Raw genomic sequence first — 26,076 nt, 5'->3', positions numbered from 1 at the left:
CCGGGGGCGCCGGGTGCCAGCTCCGAGCACCAAGCGCAAGCTTCTGAACTCGAGCCTCCCGGGTGGGCCGTGCCTAGTGGCACCGTCTTTGTGCGGGGCCGCCTGAGAGAGGACGCGGGCGGGAGCCTCGAGCTGGACCTTTGTGGGCGAAGGCGACGGACCCCAGAGCGCGGGGCTCCCTCTGCCCGGACGCGGATGCCCGCCGCGAGGCCCCCGAGCGGGCAGGAGGGACCTTCCGGTGCAGCCCTGGAGGTGGAGAGAGCCCTCTCTGCGCCTTACCGGCTCCAGATGCCCGCGGCTGGTCCCCTCGCTCGCGGAGTGGCTGCGCGCTGCACCTGTTGCTCTGAGCTGCTCCCTTCCCGCGGCGCAACCGGGATCGGCTGGGCGCGCACAGCGCGCGGCGCCGTTGGTGAAGAGGGCTCCCTGTTGTTGCAGGGGTTCCAAGTCGTCAACAGGGCGAGCGCTCTTTTCTGTACTTTCCCGGCGGTTGGCGGGGGTGCCCGAGGCCTCTCTGTGCCACTGAGTCGTAGTGAGAACACAGCCCCGCTGAAACCCACGCCCCCAGAGCCTCCCGCGTCCCCGGAAGTCACCGCGCGCTGACACTGGACAAATCCTAACAGTGGGTCGCCGCCCACCTCTTTGCTGGAATCAGCCGCGCGCGCTCTGCAAGGTGCGGACCTGCCTGCGTCCAGCGAAGGCCACGGCTCCGGATGCTGTGCCCGCCAGCGGCGAGGGAAGCCGACTCTCTCCACTGCGCGCGCGGCGGGGAGGCGCAGGGGTGCGCTGGCTCCCTCAGCCCACAGCACCGAGCATCTTTCTCCGTCCTGGGGAGGCTGTCAGTGACAGCGATCCCCGCCCCCGCGATAAACCCCAGCACATCAGTGACTAGCACTGCTGCCCAGAGTTGGTGAAATCCCTAACCCCCACTGTCACCCTGCCCACCGCTAGGGAGCAAATCAGCAGGAAAGAGAAATGAATGGCTTGTTTGGGTTTTCTTTCTAATCCTGCCTGAGATGAAAAGGGGTGTCCTGTTAACATCATCCAATTTTAGATAAGTTTTGTGTTACATCACTCATCTGAGTGAAGTATTGACGTGAAATGTTTGCAGAGTGAAAAGAACATGTTCTATGTCATCACTGCTGCAAAACATGGATCTGCCAACAAGAAACTGAGCTAAGAATAGTAGTGCTAGTAACCAGTATCGTTGTTTATAATCTTGCTAGTTCCCAACTAGAGAGCCAGAATGGATTCATTTATTTTCAGTGTTTATATGATGTCTACATCGAGTTTCAAAACCTCCAGCATGTTCCCAGAATTCTCCAAACGATGAGTGAGTGTGCACATGTGCCAAACACGGCACCCGAAAGGATGGGGAACGCACAGGTGAGTAGCTTGGGAAACCAGATAGATGTACCACAGGGAGGGCAGGGCCGTCTTTGCCTCTGGGAGTGTGGGAAGTAAGTCGTGTCTAGTCGTTTCTCTTTCATTTATCTCACTAGTTCTATTCTGAACTGGTTCATTTTGTCTCAGGAGTTTGTTTCCAGGAATATGTTGATGCAGTTGACTGTACACCTACTATGTACCACGTGCTTCACCTGCATTCGTCGGTTCACATAATACCGCTCCCTTGCAAGGAGCTCAGGGTGTAACAATGTAAGGGGGTGGTTTTATCCACACATTTCCCACAGGACGACACTGCGTTGAAGTAACTTGCTTACCCAAGTATTTTGCTACTTCCAGAATGTTCTCACCTTCCTTAAGTGGGTGCCTCGAAACCCCATGACACTGCCCTGCCCGTCGGTGTTGTTTTTCCAAGAGTCCCTGTGACATGCACTTCCATGGTTTCCTGTGTTGGACAGCTCTGTTGTATTGACAGTTATTTGTAATAAGATATGGGACAGAGTGGTTTTTTTTTATTGTTATGAACTCTTTTCAACCTGGAACATATATGAAGAAATTATATCATATACCCATGTACCGACCACCCAGCTTAGAATAATACAGAATTATCAATAGACTGGAAGCCACCTTTATATACTTTAATATGCTCCCCCAATCACAACCTCCACCCCACCCACCATCTACAGGGGAACTTTGTTGTCTATTAGTCATTTCTTTATACATTTATGGCATATGTTCTTAAATAATAAACTGGTTTTTTGCTTTATTTTAATGTTACATGGTGGGTCTTACAATCCTTTTTTTCCATTAAGGTATAATTTGTCTGGCATTACTACAGATGCGCCAACATTCTTTGCTCTTTACTGGTCTGCTAGGTCGCTTGCAATCTCCCTTTGCCCTGTAATTTAGGGGAATCTCTTGGCAACAACACATAACTGAATTATTTTAAAATCTAATTTGGCAGTCTCTAAGTTTTTAACTGGTGAGTTTAGTACCTTTACATTTATTGTTATTACTGATCTATACGAACTTACTTTTAACATGTTATTGTACACTTCCTGTTTGTTTTCTATGCCCATGCTTCTTTCTACTTGACTTGTATTGACATCTTTGGATTGCTTTTTAAGGTATTTTCTCCCACCTTATAATGGGGGCTGGAGGGAGAAAGGAACTTGTTACGGCAGCTTAACCTAGCAAAAGCTGATTAAAGCATTCCTTTGGCAGGGGAGCTTGTATTGCTGACTCTCCCACTGATGAGGCAACCCTCCAATGTTCCTGGCCAATTTATAACTAAGGGCCTCAACTCCATTTCCCCATCTTGCCTGAATCCAAGACCTTGTCTCTCATAACAGATTTTTTAAAAATAAGTAACAGGTGTTATAGGTGTTCACCAAATATTCAGTTCTCTCTTTTCAGGTTCATGTGAGATTGCACTTCTCAGCCCCACTGCTCTTGGGGAAGGCCACGTGATTAGTCATGTCCATTTAAACATGAAGGCACCTGTCACTTCCAGGCTGCCACAGTAGAGGACCATTTTAATGACTCTACAGCTGCCAGATCCAGCCACGTCTGAAGCCATTACTCCCACACCTCCACTCACGTGAAATAATAAACTTCTGGTTTTTCAAATGAATTTTACTTCAGTTTCTGCAGCTTAAAACAGCCTGATATGCCTCTGTTTCGTGGGAAATGTGCACCACACATGTTAGCTGTTTAGATGTTTATGTTCAGCTTGAGAATGCAAATATGTATAAAAGAGAAGAGAAAGCAAAATATGATATAAATTAAATGGACAGACACTTGAAACTTGTTCTTTTTGGTCTGTTCTCCAGACTAAACATTTCCAATATTTAAATGTCTCATCTTTCTGTGTATTTCTCTTTATTCAAATGTAAGGTGATCATTATATTTACGCTTAACATCTTAAAACTTCCTCCCCTGGTCTGGATTTTCCTAAGAAAATAGGGTTCAAAGGACAAAGAGGGGCACACATTTGATAAAATCTCTTTGTAAAGAATTTTTCTTCCTCTGATGCATTTATTGTTCATCCATTCACTGAAGGAAACTAGTTAGACCATCACACAATCTTTCCTATAGGAATGAAAAGTAGTAAATTTACATCAAGAAAGGCTTACTCTCTGTGCAGCTTTTTCTAAAGAAATATTTTCTACTGAATTGTAATAAATACACAAAAAAAGTGTGCAAATCGTAAGTTTATAGATCGACAAATTATCAAGTCACAGAGTGCCTAATGAAAGCTATGTTTCTGCGTCTCCTAGAAAATGCAAGCCACTTTGTTGGATGCTGCCAAGAAATGGAAGATGAGCAAGCACAGGCGTTGAAATTAAAGCCGTTTTCACATGTAGAAAGGGGATGGTGTTCTGTGACTCAAAACAGCTGTGAAGCAGAACACGCAGCATCCTCGAATAATGCCGGCCGCTGTCCTGAAGCTCTTCATTAAACTCTTCAGAACTAAGCAAAATATTCTAGCAAGACCTCGGACAACTGACAGCGTCACTGGGGAGCTGGACCACTGATAAACCGGGCGGGTGCTGCTGACATCGTCCCAGCCTCACGGACTCGCCCAGGCAGCCTGTTCCCTATTGCAACACACGAAGTTTTCGTGGCTAATCGTGCTGGGGGAGGGGCTGGTCTGCATGCACACAGATGTATTCTATCTTTATCACATTTGACCTTGTTCCTTCTCAATACATGCCTGACTTCCTTATGTTCCTTCTTTAAAGTCAATTTGAATTCCAATACTTTAAAGGAGTCAATGGTTTCATCTATCCAATATGTTCATAAATTTACTCCTTTTTTGTTTTCCATGAGGAGAAACAAATGTTATCCACAGAAAGTAACATGTAATATGAAACAAAGAGCAAAATACAATACATAGCAAAACTGTTTTTGACTTTTTAGAACATTATGCAATAATATAAAATAGCAGAGCTGGGGGAAATGATACATTTCTTCTTTGGCCCCCTCTGTTCCCTGCCCGCACTCCCCCCACCATACACACAGCTGTGGCTGAGTGAGTGGCCACGGACAGGCTGTCATCTACTTATGACCGACTGGACAAGGTCACATTGCATCAGTGGCAAAGCAAAGGAGCTCTACCATTTCCCCCATATTTTATTTCCTATTTTTGTCTCCAATTTGAAATAAAAACAGCTACCTAACTTATCCAGGTTGCTTCTAAAGGGGCTTTGGAGAGTCGTGATGCTTTTTCCAGCTCATATTCTTCTACTGGAAAAAGCACTTCTAGACTAAAAGTCTCCAAAACCCTTTCCAGAAAGTTTAAGCCCTAAAGTCAATCAACCCATTTCTGTCATACGAAATATGACAGGTTAGTATTGGTGACAATTGCCAGTCTGCCGTCACCACGAGGCTCTGCACAACACGAGACACGAACCTTTCCAGAAGTTAAGCAGGTACGGTGCTGAGGGTGGATGAGAAGTGCCACGGGCTGGTAGCAGACAGGAGCAAGGAAGTGGTGGCCCAGAGTTGGGGGCGCGGCTGGAGGACTTGCAAGTTCCTCTGACATGTCAGCCCTGCAGAACCTGATGTGTGCCTGAGGGTCAACTCCAGGGCTGTCTCTGTCACCTGCCTCGGGGTCCCCATGGCAAAGGTGGCTTCCTGGGTGGTGGCTGTTGGAAGCATTTAAAGGCAAGACATTACCAATGGCACCTGGGGCAAAGAACAGGGGGGCAGGCCATGGACAGATTGGTAGCCCCGAAAGGGAAGAGAGCAGGGCAGGAGGCCTGTGGCAGGAATAGGGCTCTGAAAAGCTCCCCTTCCTACCAGGGGTCCAATAGCCATGTTCGTGCCCAGAACTGGACATGAGCTCAGAGAAGAACCGAGAAGACCCTGAGTGCTTGTCTGACTGACCACAGGCCCAGTCTGCAGGAAGCCACAGGGAAGTGGGGCCACAGACAGCCTGGCATCGGCCGGCTAGGCCCGCGAGAGGCTCTGTGTTTGTGACGCCAGGTTTGTAGGGACGCCACTGTCACTCACTAGCTGCCCACGCATTAAGGGACAGAGTGCTCAGCGGTCAGACGCAGTAAGGAACACAGGTTTGCCGAGCTAATTCACAAGCCAGCAACACAACACCGCAGAGCAAGCAGCAGCAGTAAGCCTGGGTGACTTGGGGTGAATCTGAAGCTCGTCTAAAGCATAATGTTTATTTTTTTAATGTAGGAAAGGGGTATGTCTCAGGAGACAGATTTGGCCTGCTCCTGCTCAGTGTTCAAGCTCTGAGCCGCTAACACGAGCCCATCCTGGGCGGAGAGCCACAGGAGACAAGACGCTGTAACTCCAGGGACAGTTACTTTATTAGGCGGCTTAGAGGGCACACCTGGGGAGGGGTCACTATTGCATTAATGTGTGATGATTAATGAACTTTTACTTCACATAACTAGCTGATTAGAACATAGGTCATGAACACATGCCAGCTTTATTCTGATGGAATTGCTAAACTGCCTTGATTAATAAAAGGATTTGATGTATTACATTAACAGGAAATGCTAGAACTAGTTTAATTTCTGATGGCGTAATTGCCACCACATCTGCTGTGTATACTGTTTCCTCATCCACACGAATGTTGAAACACTGAACCACCAGCACATTCCTTCACAGGTTGTGACATCCCAGTAGGTCACCAGGAAAGGTTGGACAGCTGGACCACCACATTCCTGGGCGCTCTGTGCTCCATCGGCATCTGGAGTGGTCCTGAGTACCACCCAGGGCGTAAGGGACCCTGCTCCAGTACACATCTTGTCACCTGCCCCCGGGATAGTCTCAGTACCAAGGAAACTGTCTGGGAGCAGAACCTGAGGCAGAGCTTCAGATGCAATGTGGTGGTCAGTACCAACATTTCTGAAAGGAAGGGCATGAGGCAGGAGTGGAAGAGACAGACGTCAAACTGCAGGCCTGGCAGAGCCCCCGCCGACCCAGCAGGAGCTCTGAGGTGGGGGAGGATGGCCGTCAGAGCCTCCAGGAGCCCAGTGGCTCCTTGTTCACCCCCAGGTGTGGACTGCCTCAGGAAGGCTGGCCTCGGGGGCTGGCCGGAAGGGAGCCGACAGCTGGGAGCTGTGTACTGACTGCCCGGAGGGCCACTGGACAGCACTTGCTCCCCTGATGGATTCAGAGGTCTTCTCCACCAGCCACACCCTCACTGCTAGGCCCTGGGTGCTCACAGTTCCTGCCAGTCAGATGCCCTGGCAGGTGCTCTGGAAGAAAGGGGGAGGCAGGGCCCCTTCCTGCACCACTGTTGGCTCTGGGAGCTGCAAACCTGATGTGGAAGCAGGAGGTGTCCTCCACCCTGATCCAGCAGCAGCGTCCAGATGACCAGGGTAGGGCGTGGCCGCAGCCAGCGACTTCTCGGTCTGGATCGGGGATCCTGGATGAGGGATCCTGGATGAGGGATCCTGGATCTCGGCTGTGATCTCGGGGGGCTGCAAGGGAGGCAATGGGCACCCGCACAGCCTAGTGCAGAGTGGGCCTCGAAGGAGGGTCAGGTCTGCACCAGCGTCACTTGTTCTGTGGGCTCCAGGCAGGATTCATAGGTGGGCATCTTGGACCCATGAACCTCCTGAAATGCTATTCAAATTCCTGTGCCAGTGGCATTCCCGCCCTCAGCAGGTTCCCGGTGATGTCAGTGACTTCGGAAGTTTAAGAACCCCTGAGTTCAGCAGACTCCTTAGTGACGCCCACAAAGTCCGACATGCATTCCCACCCAGTCAGAAGCTCCCTGTTGACTGGGTAAGGGAAGGCAGCAGCTTCTTTCAATGATGGCAATGATTTCAGCTAGGAAACAAACAGCCCTGAAGGGTCTCGTGGGTTTTGTCATAAATCTTTTGTGGCTATTTTAACTCATCTAGGAAAGAACCCTAAAATAAGCAATGTGAGAAGCAAAGCATTCCACCAAAATTTCATCACATGGATTAATAGCTGCTTCAGAAAGGGCTCTGAAGATAAAGTGCGATAATGTTTAAAATCTAAGCCTGATAATATTTATAATTGAGCATAAAAATAAAATATTCTTAGAGGAAAATCCCATCTAAATTACATGATTGAAAGTGATCAATGAACAGTGGAATACCCCAAATAATCAGAACCTGAATAAAAAACAGCTTTTACAATGTAAGAACTACATTTACTTCGATGATCATTCTGTAAATGTTTCACTATCAAAAACCTTCTTTGAAGATCTTAAGGTACTTTCATATAAGAAAACTACTACTGCTACATAATTTTCCCAAGTCCACATTTCCTAAGGAGAAAATGCAGGCAGATTACATAAAAGTCTCATTTCCATTCTGTAAGCATTTCACATGAGATGTACTATTCAGGCCACAGCAATTTCGTTGCAATCCAGTCAAATTTCCATTTGGAATGCATCAGGGGAATTTTGTATTGATGCCGACGCGCGAGACAGGTGAAAGCTCCGGCTCCAAGGCTGACCCCTTCCAAAGTAGATGCTGATTCAGTAAGAGGTTAACAAAGCTGAGTGGCAGGGAAGCCCTGGACAGGTGTCACAGGCCTGAGCTGAAGCCCTGCTTCTCACGTTTTATATTTCTGAGGCCTCGAGCAAACCTTCCAGGTTCCAACATGTCCCCATCTCTAAAAGGTCTCCAATTTTCTGTCTTGGCAACCTTGTGATTTTCAATTTCAGTGTTTTGCTTCAGTGGTTAGAATATAGCATCCAAAACGTTTAAGTCTCAAAACATCTCAGCAGCTTTATTAAGGCAGAATCCACAGGCAGAATTTGCATAGGTTTTCAAAGGGAGTGATTTCATAAGTTTTGACATTTAACTTGAGGTACCAGAGTTGGAGCTTCTAGAAATCCTATCAGATCAAAATATGGGTAACTGTGATTGCTGCACAGTCACAGATCTAAGCATTTCGTGGACTGTTTGAGCGCAGAAGCATGCTAGAAATGCCTCGCCCGCTGTGTCACACACGGTGGCTACAGCGCAGATGTGTGCTGCGACACACGTTTGCGCGCGGCTGCCAGCTCCGCCTTAGGGCTGCGCAAGAAACTCGCCAGGCCACAGCACCCCCGGGGCCAGCTTTTCAGCAAATGATGCTGCAAAAGCCCCACAGCACAGCCCCTACCACAAATGTTCCAGTCGCAGCCCCCACCCTGTGAAAGAGCCCAGCATTTACACGTTTGTAAAAATAGTCACAAACCCATGTAAATACTTCAAGTCCTCGACTGCGCTTTTCCCACTGCGAACCCTGTCACCTTAGCCACCATGGTCTCTCACCCAGACCCTGCGACAGCCTCCAAACTATTGTCCATGGGCCAGGCTTACTCCCTGAAGGCCACTCGTCTTCCAGCAGCCCGCGTGCCCTTTGTCATCATATAAACCAGGTCCTGTCACGCCTCTCAGAGCATGGCCACCTCGCACCCTGCCCGGTTCTCAACCCTCCACTACTGCTTGGCACTTCCAACCAAGGGGCCCTCACTCTGGCCACACCAGCCTCGTCCTGCCTTCCCACTGAGTGTCCCATCTTCCGGAAAGATCCACCCAGACTTCACGTGGGTAAGTATGTCATGGCACTCGGTTCTCAGCCCCCTGGGCTCAGGGTGCCCGCCGGTGCTCCCATCACCACCCCCTCACTGTCCCGCTGTCCTCCCCAGGGTGTCTACCAGCACACACTCAGTATACTAGTTCCCGGGCCAGACCAGAGCCAAAGGTCTCAACAAGCATGTGTGACAGGACAAACAGGGGCCTATGTGTGGGAGACGAATCTGACCTATATTCAGACAGTGTTTTCTAAGCATTCGCTCCCAACATCTGTGTTGAGTGTTTTGTGCCAGGCAATTGTAAGTGCTCAAGACTCAGAAGTTAGCAAACTCCTATAGGACTTACATTCTAAGTGAGTGCAATGGGTGTTTTGTAACTTTTTAGCCATAACAAGGGAAATTTTCAGTTACTCAATATTTATGTTTCAATTTTATACACAAATGTAATCACTTGCTGTTCCTTTGTAACTGGGTAACTTTTGTCTGGTCTGACAAGCAACTCCAGGACTCCACCAGATAAGAACCCCAACAGCTACAGCTGCTCAGAATAGCAGAGGGCACTTCCGGTTTTCCCCTGGCACGCCAACCTGCAAGCCCCAGTGGTTGTTTCAGACCATGGTTCAATCACGCCCCCTTGAGTTCCTTCTAAAGAACTCTCTGGAGAGACGCAAGCACTCAGTTACCGACAGGCGGATGGTCCTGAAAACCCAAAGCCAGCCTGGAGCCTGTCCCAAACGTTCAAATAGTAGGAAAATTACCTGAGTTTATTCTGTGAAAAGAATTGTACTTGTTTGACTTATTAATATAATAGTAGCAGTGAAACCACAAGCAACGGCTCATCTATCCAGACACTAGTGAGCTGTGGTGATTACAGAGCGGTTTCCTGCAAACATGTTTTCAGCGGCTGCTGCATGAGAACAGACACCAGGAACACAGCGGTCCTGCTGAGATGTGGAGAGTGCGCAGATGGAAGGGGAAGTATTTTTGCTTTACGCTGTTAGGTCATCCTTGGTTCTTCACTTTTAAAAATTCTTTTGTTTCTGAGAGCTGAAGAAAGATTAGGACATGGAAGAAAGATGGCGAATATTGAATAAATATAAATTGGATACTAACTTATCGTTCATTAAAATATTTCTTGTCAAATATCATAAACACTTGGAAAATGGGTGATCTATTAATGCTATTTTGCCAGCTACCAAGAACATATTAAGGGAAATAATGAGGTATTTGCCTGCTACCTACAATTAATACAATGGTGCCAGACTTTCCTGGAAGTGGCCCTTTCTAATGTTGCATACGCTCTGATATTCTAATATTATATAAAGTCTAATCTTCCGAGCCCCAGTTTCCTCGCAATGCCTGTCACAGCAGGGACCCACTGTGGGGACAGCAGCCACCCTTCTGCCCTGCTGGGATGTCTCTGCATACACGGTGACAACACCTCAGTTAGTTCCCCGTGACCTTACTTTTTGAAAACCCAGTGATCTACCAGCCCTAGCATAGATCCTGGAACGGCAGACACTCTGAGGAGCGGGAGCCTTTGACTGTGGCCGTGGGTGGCGAGTGTGGCACCCATAACCCTGAGACCTCATTTTCCCACCAAGGCCTGGGCACCCCATTTAGCATCTCCTCCAGCCTGCAAAGGACACCTGACATAGAGGTGTGCCCGGAGGTCGCTGCCCCTCACCAGTTCTCTTCTTAGTGCACCCGGGGACGTGGTGAGAAGGCAGCAGAGCCCGTGACACCTAACAGACCACACGGGTGTCCCCACGTCCCGCCCAGCCTCAGGACTGCTTTCTGCAGCACTGGCTTTCAGAGTGTGGCCCCCGACCAACAGCTTCGGCCTCCCGGGAGCTTGTGAGGCAGGCAGGTTCTCAGGCCTCACCCAGACCCACTGTGTATGCAACTCTGGCGGACACCTGTGGTTTAAGCAGGGCTCCAGGTGCCTCTAGAGAACCACCTCCTGCGGCATTCACAGGAGTTCTCCGGCTTCCCGCTCCCCGACGCTCCGCCTAAAACTGAGCACAGGCTGCCACCTGCCCCCCCACACACACCCATATACCAAAGCCCAGCCCCACGAATGGGCCATGTCAATGCAGCAGGCCCCAGCTCTGCCATTCCATCGGTTTGGGCCCAATCCCTGGACTCCACTGTGGTCACAGCCCACATCCTGCCGGTAAAAATTGCTGAGGCACGCCTGGGTGAATAAGGGACCTTCTTCTGAGTGGACTTTTCCTGCTCCGAACAAATCATGTTTGTGTGTCCAGAGGAATACAGGCTGCGGGAGGCAGGTCCTAAGGCTCAGAACCGCCTATGGGAGAATGCCACAGGTGCAGCCGTTGGCGAGCTTCCACGCAGGGAAGAAGCTTGCTCAGGTGGTAGGGATCGCTGCCTCCACATTCAGGGAAGGTCCAGGGGCAATGGGAGGCTCAGAGATCTCATGTCCCCAAAGTCTGCCCACATGTCACCTGCCATAACTCAGTATCCCCTTTCATGTGCACCGGTTCCTGACCTGAGCCTGAGAAACCTGGCCAGGTAGGTCCCTGGTGCTGCAAATGGCGCAACTTACAACCAGGCCCTGGGCTGCCCGCTCAGCTCTGCCCCCTGTAACCGTAGTAGATGGGGGCCTCCTCCAGTTTCCAGTCAGGTGTTCTGGTCGCCTGCACATTCCTGCTTTGAATTTCCTCTGTCTGTGCTCTCTGGAGCAACCAGGAAAATCAGTGGCCTCCCTACCTGTAGGAGGCCGCTGTCGTCATAGCAACCAAGAGCGCAGCCATCAGATCTCCCAACCTCTGACCAGCAATCCATCCAAGTCACCAGCAGTGATAAGCTGCCATGGGGCAGCCTGTGGGGTGCAGCAGCTTACAAACGTGCCTGCAGTCAGGTGCCCTTGCAGGGCAAGGGGTACAGAGTTCCTTCTGAGACTGGACGGCGGGGTGCACAGCTCAGGGAGTGACTCCCGAACAGCAACCTTTGAAAGGCTGAATTTTATGGTATATCAATTACACCTCAATAAAACTGCCATTTAAAAACTGATTGGAAAAAAAAAAGTCATTGGACATGAAATAATAGTTTAAACATATTTTATGTGAAAATCTTAATTAATGAAGAAATGTAATCAAAAGAGTGTAAGTGAGCAAAATATCCATCTTTCATGTCAGAGAATTAATTAATACTGTCTGATACTACAAATAAAATAATGCACATATGCTACTAGAGTTGCAAAGGTACCTTCCAATACACCTGAAAATAGAAATGGTTGCAAGCAGTGGCGCTGGATAATAGCAGGTTTGTGGGGAGGTGTGTGTGTGACTGTGACTCTTTGTCTTAAGTCCTTTAGTACTATTTTACTTGTTACCAAGTGCATATTTCTTTGACCAAATATTTTAATCACAATAGACTGAAGTAGAATTATAATAACAGCTTGCTACATTTTCCAAGAAATGTGTTAAGAAACCAAGTGGCAGGGGAAAAAAACACAAAACATGATGCCTTGTTTTTAAAAAAACAATCAGAAATAGAAGAAATTATTACTTAAGCATATTTCACAGGACTGGGAGCTGTCTGGAGACACACAGAAGGGCCGGCGGCTCTTTCCCTGGAGAACGGGTTACTTCACAGGACAGTGGCTGTTGCCTGGCAAGGAGCAGGCAGGGACATCCATTTTCACTGGAAACTTCCGGACTTCACAATGACTGTGCTGATTTTTACGCCACTTTAATATTTAAATAGACAATGGAAACAACTCCTTTTTAAGTATTTTAAAGTTCAGTCTGCTTTTCTATTGCCTTAGTAATACTAATCTTCCAATTTGTTTGAAGAGCAAACTTGAAAAGAGCTTGGAGGCAGATAATTGCATCTTTGGCAGGTAAGTCACACGTGAGGAGAGAAAGGCAGGCAAAGAGTTTGTTCTTTTAAGAAGATGGGTAAAAAACACAACAGAGCAAGTCCTTGTCTTTGATCTAAATTACACTTGAGATGTACACATTTCCTCAACCCACCCCCCCGCAACAAAATGTACCAAGAACTTGAGTAAAACGAACACTGAAAAACAGGAAACATTCTCTAAGTCAGAGCAAATAATTAGCCAGAGGATCAATGAGGGGGTCCAACCAAGCCGCCAGAAGCAAAAGAAAACACAATCCCTACGGATGAAAACAGACTAAGCAAACAAGCCATAAAATGAAGTAGAAGAAAGAGTCAGCTCTTGTTAGATTTCTATACAGATTTTAAAGTCTTAAAAAAGAGACCTTTTTTGTTATCCAATTTCTGATGCCACATGAAAGATGTAACATATCTAATTAGATTTCAAATTTGTTAATGAACATATGATTTTTTAATAAACGACTTAGAAATGTATAACAATCTCTATCGTCATACTCAACTAAATAGTTCACATCAATCAACTATGTCTCTTTGTCACCACTTAATAGCAACATAGTTAACCGGTAGGGGCAGTTTGGAAGGGGAAGTAGGGAGCCCTGAGGCATCCAGACTGTTCCATAGCTGACAGAGGTGACGACTTTATGGATCGAGACAGAGTTCCACAGAAATTCCCAAGCACAGGAACATTATTTCAGACCCTCCAAAGTGATTGCATATATCTGCCTTTGCTTTCTTGAAGATCAATCCATTCTTTAGCATTCTCAGGAAGAAAGAAAAGATGGCTGCATCCAGAAACATTTTAATTTGTCTAGCTACAGTAATTGGATTTTTATTCACAAGCCATATGTACAGAATCACAATGGAATGCACTTAAATTAGTTTAAAATATATCTTTGCAATGTCATTTGCAAAATTAGTTTACAATACACAATATTTCCCTGACCTACTGCTAAATGGATTTGGGATGATGTGTTTCAAAGCAATTTTCCATTTGAAATGGAAAGTTTTTAACTCTTGTCGTCCCCTTAGATTCGCCTTTGGGCATCTTGTCCAGTACATTTTTCTCCGCCCCAGTTTTAATATGGAGTCTTCAATGCAGGACAGAACCTGGAAGGTATAGCGATGGCAAAGCAGGCAGTGACCCCTGAGTGTAGCATGCAGACTGGACGGCCTACCTTCAAGGAAGGGTCCTTGATTCCAAGGACAAACCTGTTTATTAACCACTGTGTTAGGGTTCCCAGAGAAACAACCAAGAGGAGATGCATGTGCATGTGTGCGTGCATGCGTGTGTGTGCATGCATGTGCATGTGTGTGCCTGTGTGTGTGTATGTGTGCGTGCATGCGTGCGTGTGCCTGTGTGTGCCTGTGTGTGCATGTGTGTGTATGTGTGCGTGCATGCGTGTGTGTGCATGTGTGTGCATGTGTGCATGCATGTGTGTGCATGCGTGTGCATGCGTGTGCATGTGTGCGTGCATGCGTGTGTGTGTGTGCGTGTATGTGTGTGCATGCATGTGCATGTGTGTGCGTGTGTGTATGTGTGTGCATGCGTGTGTGTGCATGCGTATGCATGCGTGTGCATGTGTATGTGTGTGTGTGCATGTGTGCGTGCATGCGTGTGTGTGCATGTGTGTGCATGTGTGTGTGCATGCATGTGCATGCATGTGCATGTGTGTGCATGTGTGTGTATGTGTGCGTGCATGCGTGTGTGCATGTGTGTGTGTGTGTGTGCATGCGTGTGTGTGTGCATGCGTGTGCATGCGTGTGCATGTGTGCGTGCATGCGTGTGTGTGCGTGTGTGCGTGTATGTGTGTGCATGCATGTGCATGTGTGTGCGTGTGTGTGTATGTGTGTGCATGCGTGTGTGTGCATGCGTGTGCATGTGTGTGTATGTGTGTGTGTGCATGTGTGCGTGCATGCGTGTGTGTGCATGTGTGTGCATGTGTGTGTGCATGCATGTGTGTGCATGTGTGTATGTGTGCGTGCATGCGTGTGTGTGCATGTGTGTGCATGTGTGTGTGCATGCATGTGTGTGCATGTGTGCGTGCATGTGTGTGTGCATGTGTGTGCATGTGTGTGCATGTGTGTGCATGTGTGTGCATGTGTGTGCATGTGTGTGTATGTGTGCGTGCATGCGTGTGCGTGCATGCGTGTGCGTGTGTGTGCATGCGTGTGCATGCGTGTGCATGTGTGCGTGTCTATAAAGACATTCATGATAACGTACTAGCTCATACCACCTATCACACACACGGAGACAGGCGTTTGCAAACTGGAGGCCCAAGAAATGGGGGCCAAGTTTGAAGGTCTGAGAGCCAGAGACAGGGCAGGAGGCTAAGCTGCAGCTCCAGCAGTCAGGCAGACTTCATTCAGCCTCCTCCGCTTTTTGTTCTATTCATGCTCCTCAGACTCGATGAGCTGCCCACACTGCGAAGGGCCGTCAGCTTCACCCAGCCCACTATTTCCCATGCTAGAAACGCACCCAGAAATAATGTTTGACCAGATTTCTGGGTATCCCTTGGTCCAACCAAGTTAACATATAAAATTAATCATCACAACCATTTTCCATTCCTTAGATTGTAAGACAAAGTATAAGTAAGGAAAGTGTGCAACACTGTTCAGAATTACCCAGATAGGACTTTTGTGAGTCCTTTGGGACTAAAACTGATGGAGTTTATATGGGTGATTATTAAATGCTTCCTGCAATAACCCACACAGCACAGCCAGTGGAGGCCAATTTCAAGTTAGCGCCACTGGCGAGGAGAGACTCAGCAGCCCTAAGCTGGAACGTTTTCAAGTGTTCTTTTGTTCTCGTGTGGAAAGTTGCTGAGCCAGAGACCAAGGATCGCAGGCCGCACTGTCACAGAAAGCCCAAGTAGAGATGGGTGAAGAGTCCCCCAAGGAGTTCTCTTTCATCTCAGTTTGTTGAAGAGGAAGCTAGAAAGTCCCGCCACTGGGGAGAATGTGTCCTCGTTGCCTTGGAGTGAGACCATGTCGGGACCAGAGGTCACGCCAGGGGCCCTGAGTGGGGATTCAAGTAACTTTCATCATTATGGAAACAAATTGTTTTTCCAAAAACATTCACATTGGGGATCACTGTGATGAAGATATTCGAAATTTGAAGAGGATTTGAGACGTATACTACTTTCACTAGAAGAAAAAAGGTTCAGAAACATAAGCAGTTACCTCTTTCCCTCACCCCCACCTCCAAGTCCCGTGGGTTCCTAAACACACCCAGAACCATTGAAGAATTCCACTCTAGCGTCAGTCACCGGGAGAGGCAAATTACGAACCAGAAGAAGACATAAAACTTGGAAGAAGCAGGGGAGAGGCACTGGTAGTGAGGATGCAGTGCCCGTGCCCTGCTAAGGGTCTGTGTGCTTGGTCCTGGTCTGCCAACACCAGCCTCAGATGCCAGGCTGGCTGGATGAGAACGAGGAGTGCCGGCCACGCAGACCCAGGCCATGGCCCTCCGAGGTCCTCACTCACCAGGCCTGAACAAACACCTAGGAGCCCCAGGTTGGGGACTGACCTGACTTGCTCATGAAGGTGCCTTATCTCAAGTTCAGGGTGGTGCGGCGGAATGAACCTGGAGCTGAGAACCGGAGACACAGTTTCAAGTCCACACGGTGACTATTCAGCGAGCTTGAATAGATATTTGACTCTCTGAACCTCAGTTTTCCCACTGTAAACAGACATATTATTACAACCTGTCCAAACTTCAGGGGGATATTTACTGTTACCGTTATTAATGATATAGTATCAACCGTTAATTCTTTCCATTATTGATATTAATTATGTTAATAAACTTGACATTTATGGAGAACTTACCATGTGCATTATGTCATTAAATTCCCATCACAATGCTACGAACTAAATATTAGGTCGGTGCAAAAGTAATTGTGGTTTAAAAGGTTAAAAATAATTGCAAAAACCGCAATTGCTTTTGCACCAACCTAACACAATTATGTCCAATTTATAAGCTAATAGAGGTGAAGCGGCCGGTTTTTAAGATAATTATGATGAATTTACCACTAAGTTGAATGTGTTGACTGTAAAGATACAGGCCGGCCTGGCTCGATAATACTTCCCCTCAAAGCCGTCTGCCTGCCTGACTCGGGGTGACGTCCTCCACGCAGCGCTCTGCTCTCACTGGAACCACCTTGCTCCACGAGTGGCTAGCCTTGGCCAGCTGTCACAGGGGCGCCGAGTCTCATCTCCATCCAAAGGGCACTCAAGCAGCGTTGCTGTGGCAACAACACATCCTTACGCCTGGAGACTGCAGACTGGACATGCCTTGTCTGAACCCCACAGACGGCAGCTGTGGCCCCTCTGGCTTCTGAGCTCTACACTGGGTGCACCCACACACCGGGGGGCTCGTAACAAATGAATCTTTGTGAGTCACAGTCACTCACCAGGATTTGGTCTCCTGTTCGTCAGCTTAGGAAGCCCCTTTTTCACAGCTACAGGACTGAACAAACCTCCCGGTCATGCCTGAAGCAACAACATACCTTGCCCAGGGGTGTTTATGCACAGGGGTCCTCAAAGGGGAGGCCAACTTTATCCCCAAGGGACTTTGGTGGTTGTCACAACTGGCATGTGTGTTGCCGACACCCATTGGGTGGAGGCCAGGATGTTGCTAACTTCCTGTAAGTGCAGGATGGCCCACAACAGCGAAGGACCCGCCCCAGAGGTCAGCAGAGTCTGAGTGAGATGCCCGGCTCTCCACGCATGCCCTCTCTGCAGCCATCTGGTGCATGCCAGTGTGACATCCACCTCAGCTGTCCCTCACCGGTTCCAGGGGGTGTTTCGGGGGTGCACCCCACCTTTTTGGGGGCCTGTGTAATTCTAAGTCCATAGTGAGCCATCATACAGCACACTGGTTGTCTGGCTTGGGGGAGACCCACAGGCTGTGGGACCTAGGCTTGAAAAGTGGGTGCTCTGAAAAGAGAACAGAACATGTGGGTACCCAATCAAGTGTAGGCTTAGGAAGGGGCTCGGAAATGGAGGGGCCCTAAAGCTTCCTTTGCGTTTCAGTAAAGCCACTTCGTGTGATTTCGAGGCAGTCACCTGAGCCTCCATGTTTCATCTGTAAGGTAAGGATGATAACACCTTCTGCACAGGGTGCTCACATGTTAAATGTAGTGTGAAATGCCCAGCATTTGAAACAGAGTAAGGTGGAAAGTACCATTACAAATACAAAGTAAGCGTAAGGACGTTCATCACATGTTAGCACGGGCTCACATGGAGAAGAAAAACACAAAATGGGAGTTGGATCAATGTTGGAGGAAACAAAAGAACAATAACAACAAAAAAAACAGCATCTAAACACAGAACAGCGAACAGAGCTGGGGAGTTAAATCAGTTGAAAATTATGGGTCAGAACTTCGTCGACCAAACAGATGAGTGGTGAGCAGGCCCAGACATAGACAAGACGATCTATTCTACTGCCTGTGCCTCAAGTTTCCTAGATCTCCCCAGCCATGGGTCCGACCAGTTGTCCAGAACATTCCAGATCCTGAGAATCAGCAGAGCCACGGGATGTGACCCAAACTGAAATCACATGACTGAAAGGCTAGCAGTAACTTTGGATTTGAAACCAGCTCTGCATCAGGAAGTGGATTTAAAACAGCAAGTGGCAGACGTCACACACATCAGGAAAGTACGTGGGGAACGTTCAGTTGGAGAGAGGGTACTTCACCGTCCACCTGTCCGGTAAGAGAGGGGATACCTGCTGAGCAGGTGTTTGGCCATGAGGACCAGCTCACATTCCAAATGCCTCCCCTCACCAAGAGCCCCGACTCCATGAACTCAGGGAGAGAATCTCTGTTGTGTCTTTAATACTATCTTCTAATCTACCCAACAGCACCCCCTGTTAGAGAAGAGAGACACTCAGGCAAACAGTGGGTCACATTTGGTTCTGTCATTGCTAAAATACATCTAGAATTGGGTAGAATCAGGCAAGCTAAGTCTTGGGATCTTCAAACAAATGTCATAGAAGTTAAGATTGTTTAGGACACCCCTGGGGTGGAAGGAAATGTGTCAGAATTATAAGTTCCCATTAAACTGGAAATTTGGACTATAAAATCATGATACATAAAATTATTATTTCCTATTACCATTCCCTTAGCAATATAAAAAGTTAACTCTTTTAATATCTTTTTTTCAAATTACTTTTGAATTTAAAAGTCTATTCACATTCAATCCTATGAAAGCTGAGATAACAGTTTAGGAGGAAGCTAAATTTTAAATATCACAGATACTATAAACTCCCAATCACAACATCAGAAGGACCCTATGTTTCTGAATAGTGTTTTCATTTGGTTCTTACTATGAATGAAAAATATAGATAGACATGACTTTCTATGATGTATTGGTAGGCTTCAACTAAGCAAAATATTGACAATAACTCCACATCTTTGAGAAAATTCTTCTTTATAAAAATATGTCTCCTTAAGGTCCAAGAAAATGCATCACAAGCTGTATTATTACGCACAGAACGGGGTCTAAGTGGGTATTCATGCATAAATGCCCGTTTCTGCCTCTGCCTATCCATGTAATGACATTAAGAGAAAATTTCATGGAAGCCATTAAGTCAGAATATTTTTAAAATATTTCTCTCAGACATTTGTAGGGAGAATCTACATTCTGTGTGAGGAAAACATATTATACAACTCTAGCAATTAGCTCACAGATAAATGCAGTTCTTAGAAAAGTATTAAATTGCATTAGTTTGCTTCAGAAATGCAAACTTCTTTTTGCAAATGTCAAAACATCTAAAGTTTCGATGCTCAAATATGGGCACAAAACCCCCTTGAAGCCAAGTCCGTTTCTGTTCTCTAAATCAGGGCATAACCCAGAAAAGGCCCATTTTCAAACACTTTTTCACCTATTTACACATCTCCTCTTTCAGAAAAAGCACACTTTGTGATGTCTCACGGTAAAACAAGTATAGAATAAGAAAGCAAAACAAAAAGTTTTAAAGTAGAAACAAGGATAAAATAAAATCATCACCTTTTATCCCTTCTCTCTGAATTTACTGTTAGTTCTCCAGAGGTGAGGTATAGTTTTAAAGATGTTAAAAGAATTCCTTCCAAGGTAAATCTAAATTAAGTCAAACTGTAAAACATCCCTCCACTAAAAAGGCAGTAACTTGTTTCGAGAAAAATGCCATTTAGTGAAAAAATAAAATAAATTAATCAACTTAAAAAATACGGTGAAGCTCCATAATCCAGAGGCCCATCAACTGATGAATGTGCAGCCAGGCACCGCCAAGAATGGGGGTGCCTGCTGTGGGAGAAAACGGGGTTCTGCAGAAAGGAACCTCCCAGGTGACCTGATCACAACCTCCAGACTGGGGACGGGGGTGGGGTCAGGGAGGGTCGTCACTCTCCATGCCTGTGACGTCTTCAGTAAGAGGCTCGTCTTTGCCTTAAGGAGCCCTGTGCATTGTTCTGTGTATCTTCCTTCACACACCTTTGAAATGCCTCTGGTCAGACCCCTCAGAAGTAAAACCGCCCTCAAGGGAGCACAGAATCTTACGTGTCCTGTAATCCCACCTGCCTTGCTTCCTCTCACCTCCATTAAGCTCCCTCCCACTGTGGGAACGGCTGACCAGACCTACATTCCAAGGACAGGGAGGCGTGAGGAGACTCCCATTGTCTGGGACAGCTCTCCAGTCGGCCACGGTCACCTCCTCTCGATGGCCTCCTCCAACACGTACCTCTGACCCCACGACTACCTTACAAATATATTTACATGTGTGTAAAATGACACAGGTGTAAGGTATTCCAGCATGATTTGTTATAAAAGATAGGAAATGACCTCAAAGTTTCTCCCTATGGGACTGTATAAACCAGGCACGCTACATGCATAAAACAAGATTCTATTCAGATGTTGAGAAATGAGAGTCCTCAAGTACTAATATTTCGCTAAGTGTAAAGTTGAAATAAGTGTTCAACAGCTTATAGACTTGACATTATGTGCATAAACCTAATAGAATGTAAGGCGTAGTAAGGGCTAAAGGGGGGATAGAGAGAGACAGAGAGTATATGTCCTACATACGGCAGCCTTAGCCGTGGCATGAAGTATCTGGAAGGATATGCCAGGAACTGACGATACAGCTGTCCTGGGGGACTTAGCCTGGGATGGATAAGGAGAGACTGACTGTGTGTCAGTGTCAGGATCTGATCTGACAGCCCACGCACACTCAGCCAGCACCAGCGGCAGACACACGCTTTGCCAATGAAACCTTCTGGGGCCTTGGATTCTATGCCTCAGACCATATTTTAGGCAGGCTTTCCAAACGATGAGTTATAAAATTACTTCAAACCATTTCACAACTTTTTGAATATTTAAAGCATCTCCCCAGACCTTTCTCTGGGGAGAAAGGAGTTATTCTCTGAATCATTAGCACTTAATGACATAGAAATGATACTGCAGTACTGATTTTTGACTTTAGATTTTTAAGAACATTTTGGTCATGTCTATTTTGGATAAAGCTGGGAGGTAGGAAAGACAGATGGCATGCAGTGCCTTGGGGCTCCCCTGCACCCCGCCTTCCTGCAGACACACCCACCGCCTTCCCGCAGACACACCCACTTGGTCACTGGTGATCTTTCCTTCATCCTCGTGAAATCAGATCGGGGATGATCCAAAATGAAAACAGTCAATAGCTTCCATTCCACTTACCTCCCCCAGTGGCATTTGCATTTTATGGTGAATCAAAGCTCCAAATAAAGTTAAAGTGTTAGAACTTCCACCATCAGCCAGTAGAAAATTGCTATTATTGGGAAGGCAGAGGGGGCATCTCAAAGTCTCCACATTCAAACCACACTCTACCTTGGTGTAAGGTGACCTTGGCTGCACTCTCGTGTCATGAAAGTACACATCTCCTGGATGAGTACACTGAAACTTTCATCAAACCTGCGGCCACATCTGCCAGGGCAGGACCAGAGGTACTAATGCCTCGCGCCTTGTAGGAATGTCCACAATGGGCCAGAGAGAATGAAATAATTTTTGTAGAACAGCATTTGAAATTTTGCTTTTATCTATATTTTTCATAACAGCAGAGAACTGATTGCATCCCTCCCAGGAAAGAGTAATTGGACATTTTAAAGAAGTTCAGAGGCACACATTAGCACAGAAAACCCATCGTGCGCCAGCGTGCGGGGCACACACATCTTAGAGGCCTGTCAAGTACTTTATCTTTCAGCTCTTCCAAATGCCATCTTCTAAAAGCATCCAGATGTCTACCCTAAAGGCAGTTATTTCCTTAAAGTTCAAAACGAGTCGGAAACAGAGGCAAAACACATTTTAACATTTGTATGTTTGGTCCCCAGCAATATAAGTGAAATATGAAACGGCACTGCAACTCTAAAAGTTGTAAGGAAAAAGGGACTATGTATATTTTTTGTCAGTGACATTAGGAAATCCATGTTAGTCAAGGAAGTCGACACAAATTCCAAATTTTTCTTCTGAAACATAGTCAATGCCTCTGTGATGGGTGGATTTTATACGTCTGTGTGGCAAGGCTACATAGCTCCCAGTTGTCAGTCAAATACTAATTACGTAGGTGTTGCTGTAAAGATATTTTGTGGGATGATTGATACCTTCAGTCAGTTGACTTTAAGGAGATTGCCCTTGATATTATGGGTGGAACTCATCCAGTTGGAAGGCTTCGGAGCCACTACTGAGGTTTATTGGAGAAAAAAGAATTCTTCCCCCAGACGGCAGCATCAGGTCCCGCCTGAGTCTCCAGCCCCACAATCATGTGACCCAGTTCCTTGAAATAAGTCTCCTTATGGATGACAGACTAGTAGAGAGATAAGATCTCTGCATCTCTGATTGGTTCTGCTTCTCTGGGAGCCCTGATGAATGCACCTTCCCACACCAGAACAGTACATCGTTTGTGTATCACCTCAGATAGTTTCTACAAGGATAAAAGCCCTGGAAATGTATTTTGATACGTTGTCTTTCTGAGGAGATTCTTTTTGGTGTTCAATCAGCGTTTTTGAGCTGCAATCCTAGTGTCTTGAACATATTGCCTGAGTGACTCATGTGGCCAGAGGAGCAGGCAGCTTCCAAATGGCCCTGTGTTCTTCCAGGACTAACTTTCCCATCTTATTCCTGTTATGAACGCTGTGTGATTTAACTGGAAAAGTTAGAACCATGCAGATGGAATTTACACGCGACAAAACAGCACAAAGCACCAGGTTCATCTTTGTGCTTTCCTGGCCTCCTGAGGCACAGGGAGTTTTCACTTCGCATTTCATCGCCTTTAATTACGCTTTTCTGCCAACTTGATTATTACATATTTGTCTCATTTCCTAGCTTAAATCATCGCGGTTACAGTCAGATGCAGCCCAGGAGCCCGAGGCTTGGCGCAGCCTCAGCAAGGAGTATGGAGGCGGGGGCGGGGGGGGGAGCTCTCTTTGTAAAATTTCTCCTGGGAGACAAACCAGCAGTCCACAGTTAATTTCTCATTATTTACTGGACTCACTTTACCCAGCCCGGCACCTGCCGTCTCCTCTTTCTGCCCAGGGTCAGGGTCAGCGGGTGGCCTGCAGTGTGAGCACAGATAAGGGGTGACTGGATCCTCTCCAGGAGCCGTCAAGCTGCGTCTCTTCTCACTACTGAAGCTGCATGCGCACCTCATCCTAACCTGAGAGACAGCATGTCGACAGCGGCACTGCCGGTGCCAAGGGCAGGCCACCCGTCCCCACCCCACGGCCCAGGCAGTCAGGCCTGTTTGTAAGATGGCATTGATGGACAGATAGGCATATATAGGTGCATACGGAGAGAGACTGATAGAGAGAGAGAGAGAGAGAGAGAGAGAGAGAGAGAGAGAGAGAGAGAGAGAAACAGATCAGAAAATATTTAGAAAGGCAGGGTTGAGCCAGCTAAACTCCCTAAGTGTTAAAAATGTAGCTTCTTCTAAACCAATGAGTGGCCTTGTCCCGTTGGCCTTGGATGTTGTATATGCTTGCAGCAGCTCTGCTCAGGGAAAGGAAAGAGGTGCTGTGAGTTCATTCTCCTCTTCCTCAGCTTCCTGCTGAACTTTCTCGTGACGTAAGAATGCGGCCCTTTTATTCTCAGTTGCTGGTTGTATTGGTTTTCTTCTACTTGCACCCAATGAATAATCTGGTCCAGGAGCGGGGTGTTACTATGAATGACTTCTAAATGTGGAATTGGCTGAGGTGAGGTGAAGACAGGGCAGTGATTGGCCATCCCTGACACTTTAAAGGTCAGCTTACGGCTAAATTGCTCGCTTGTATGTTGGCACGTGGGTGATGACAGCTGCAGGACTAGGGAACGGCAGGAAAACTCCAAACGTAGGAGAGGTTTAAGGACTGCAGGAAAGAGCCACGCTGACATCGGAGCTGGCCGCCTTCTGAGGGCCGAGGAGAAACCAGCCACGGCTGGGTGAACAGAAGACCATTTTCCCTACAACGTGAGATGCAGGGTGTCTGCCAGTCTGGCTCCTTCGGCTAGTTCGTCACATCAGACCTGAGTGCACAGGGTCTTAGGGAAATCCAGCACTGCTCATGCCTGGAGCAGCACACACTGCTTTTGTTTGTGCACAACGGCCCCTGTATGATGCCGCCGTACAGATGAAACCGCTGCTGATCCAGGCAAGCTGCACGCACTCACACCGAGTTGAACAGCCTGCGCCACATATCCTTGCCAAACGGAGAAGTGTGCTCTATTTTCCTGACCAAATGAACCTCTGCTTCTGGTTGCCATAGGAACAGGTCTATAGAAATGCTCCATCCCAGAGACAGTGATACAGACGTGCAGAGTCCCTGGCCTGGCTTCTTCCACGGCCTCCCATCAGATGCTTTAAGAGGTAGAACATTAAAAGCCAGGAAGAACACTCACTTCAGTAAAACCTACTGGGTTCCATTTATCTTGTGCAATTTAGCCAGGAGCTCCAACGACAGGATCATTTTCTCATAATTGGTGGTGGCAAGTATATCACAAAACACACTTGGAAGTAGCAGTGCTCCCTGAAGGCTAATGGGCTTTGCAAAGTGTCAACTACTCCTGCTCCCATTTCATGGGGACTGTTAAGCCATGAGGTCAGAGACTCCGACCGCCTGGTCCAAGAAGAGACTTGTGACTATGCAGCCGGGAGAGACGGACAGGAGGCGCACGGGTCCTCAGTTTGTAATTTGCGCTCTTACCTGCCACAGAACCGCGTGAGCGCTGTTACCTGAGCTTAACCATCAATGTCCCTTTGGTACCGTGTACCTCACTGTGCATCCAGTTCTTCTGCTCTGCTCCTTAGAAACGGCTCCCAAATGGGATAGGCTGTGAGCCCCACAAAACTCAGATGCCCCCTTGTGCTCATAAGCACCGAAGAAGGTGAAAGCAGGGAGTTAATCATAGACATTTCCCGTCCTTAAGCAGCACTTCCAAGTGTCACCTTGAAGACTAGGGTCCCTTCTCTCCAGAAGAGGCCAGTCACATTCAGATATGCCGTCCTTTCTGTCATCCTAAAAAATAACCACTTGTCCGCTAGTTGCCCCCGACCTCGGTTTCTTTTCTGCGTCTCCTCTGCCCGTCTTTCCATCTTCTTATGAGGACACCCATGACAGCGGGTCAGGGCCACCTTAACGACCTCATCTTAGCTTGAGGACATCTGCAGAGTCCTCATTGCCAAACGATGTCCCATTCACAGGGATCGGGTAGGAAGTGGATGTAGCTTTCTGGGGAGTTAATTCAACCCGCAACGGCGAGCCGTTCTCAGTAGAGGTGAAGCTTCTTCACCATTTCAGGTGAACTGCAGAAAGAGTAAGCTTGGTGGGAATTATTTGGATTAATTTACTTCCTTCCATTAGTTTGGGGAATTTGGAGTTTAATTCAACTGAACAAAAACTTCCTGAGTGTGTATCACACACAAAACCCTGAACTAGTTGCTGCAGTACGACATGCTGAAGGCTCCTGCCATCGTTTTCTGACGTGTGTGAGAGAGGGAGCCAAGTATAACACGATTTTCTTAGGAATGTCCAAGAGACAATGAGGTTTGGATCACTTATCCTTTACTTGTCAAAAGACCCGTCCAGCGTTATTCAGCAAAATGAAACCTGTATTTTGCTAAAGGGTGCGTGCGGAGCCGTCTTCATGTGACTGAGGGGTGACGCCCTGGGTCCTTTCCCAAGCCAGGCAGCAGGGCAAATCCCTCGCTAACACTGGACCTTCCACATGCCCTTCCGTTGCTCTTTTAAATAGTGTTCCTGACTCCCTCATATACAATTTCC

This window comes from Rhinolophus ferrumequinum, chromosome 19 (genome assembly GCF_004115265.2).
Source record: "Rhinolophus ferrumequinum isolate MPI-CBG mRhiFer1 chromosome 19, mRhiFer1_v1.p, whole genome shotgun sequence".
Lineage (NCBI taxonomy): Eukaryota > Metazoa > Chordata > Mammalia > Chiroptera > Rhinolophidae > Rhinolophus > Rhinolophus ferrumequinum.
Note: the sequence above shows the minus strand (reverse complement) of the source record.